General features: G+C 35.1%; 1 non-coding gene across 1 annotated transcript; it reads right to left on the minus strand.

The window, feature by feature from the left end:
• Positions 1-1401: 1401 nt before the first annotated feature.
• Positions 1402-1541, minus strand: LOC138702333 (U4 spliceosomal RNA). Its single transcript, XR_011332841.1, has one exon. It is a non-coding gene; the product is annotated as a U4 spliceosomal RNA (small nuclear RNA).
• Positions 1542-1778: the final 237 nt, after the last annotated feature.

Consider the following 1778-nt stretch of genomic DNA (forward strand, 5'->3'; position numbering starts at 1 on the left):
GACCACACTTTTTTCGGCATGACACTGGACGAATTCGGCACATAATACGATTTAGAGCATAATATTGACAACGCATAAACGTCATGCTCTTGGAGGATTTCGAATTCTCAGAGCGCTTGTGTACACCTCGATCGTTGAAGAAGAAAATGTGAATTTTTGTAATTCGTCTCTGTGAACTTTAATATTCTATTATCTGCATTTGTAAAGTCAACTATCAGGTTTAAATGATCTGCACCTACTACTGGCATTGACGCTGCTACTACCACACCTGGTCCAGTCAGGAAGAGAGCGGCATAAACAAACCCCCTCTCTTCCTTCATGAAAACACGTTGCAACCAGCAGTGACTACTACCTTAGGGTGACCTGGTTATTTTTGATCAACACTTTACACCGCCCAGAAATCTAGATTATACGCAACAGTTCCGCCAAGATATTTCTCATGTACATGTAAAATATTAATGCAACAAAATAATCTTAAGGGGAGCAAAATATTTTCTGGTGACATAAAGGGGGAACATTTATTCTCCTGTAGCAATAACGTAAAATGAAAGATTGTTCCCGGAAATAGAGGATGCCTAGTCACCCTATACACACATTTTCTGAATCTATACTCGAACAATATTTAGATCTAGCTTCCAACGATTAACTTCAAAACAAATTTAATATTTTAAAATTCATATTCAGAACGAAAAGTTACATTTATTCGGATCAAATTTCTGTACATTTAAAGGATGAAACTGAAATTCTTTTCATAATGCACTACCCTCTTAAATTGACTGATCATATTGAGAATTAAATCAATGACTTTCCCAAAACACGCTATGAAATGTTTCATATAAAATAATTTTTATCTCGAAAAGGAAGCAAAAACGATCAAAATTGTATTAGAGATTTTTGTTTGAAACATCCCTGAAATTAATGATTAAAGGCATTATTTACGGTTCACCCTATATAACTTATATTGTATATAATTTTGATACGGTGTCACAATTACATTCATTACATATATAGGTCTACACTTTCTTGCGGAAAGCTATATTATACCTATATTTCGTAACTAATATCTTTATTCTCACTTATTAAACAAACGTCCCTTTATCCCTTTCCTCCTGCACTTGTCACAGAATTTTTATGCTTTACACCAGGGCTGGGCCCGGGAACGAATCCAAACTCTAAACGGGGACGCTTAATATTCATCCGTACTGCATCAACGCTGCGCGGTGTTCGGCGGGAAATAAAGGGATTGAAGAGAAGTGATATGGCTACCCGTGAAGAGTAGAATTCGCTCTTGGTGCCCAGTCCTGCTTTAGACCACTCATAATCTCACTATTTCTGTATGTCCTGCTACAATACTGCCTGCCTTTATTGATTCCTCCTTTACTATTAATTACTACCTCTGTTCCAAAATATGGTATAGAAAGATATAATTTATTCCGTTCCAAAATATAGTATAGTTTTGTTAGTTTTCAGTAGTTTTCAACTAGCAATAATCGCACCTCGGATAAACCTCATTGGTTACGATATTGCCACTGCGCAAAGTAGTACAGTAGTACAGTATGTCGACATCTGATCACCTAATTGGAATAATAAGTTATTATTAAAATAAGACCTAAATAATTACAATTAAATTGTGAAAAGGAGCAGATAAAATAAGGTTTAATGTCTTAATGGTTATCACGATTGGTTTAAACATGCACTAAAACCAGACGTAAGTGCAAGTTTGAACCAATAAATTATTGAGATTTGCGATAAAATAATGAGTCTAGGAAATTGTATAT

The sequence above is a fragment of the Periplaneta americana genome, chromosome 6, assembly GCF_040183065.1.
Source record: "Periplaneta americana isolate PAMFEO1 chromosome 6, P.americana_PAMFEO1_priV1, whole genome shotgun sequence".
In the NCBI taxonomy this organism is placed as follows: Eukaryota; Metazoa; Arthropoda; class Insecta; order Blattodea; family Blattidae; genus Periplaneta; species Periplaneta americana.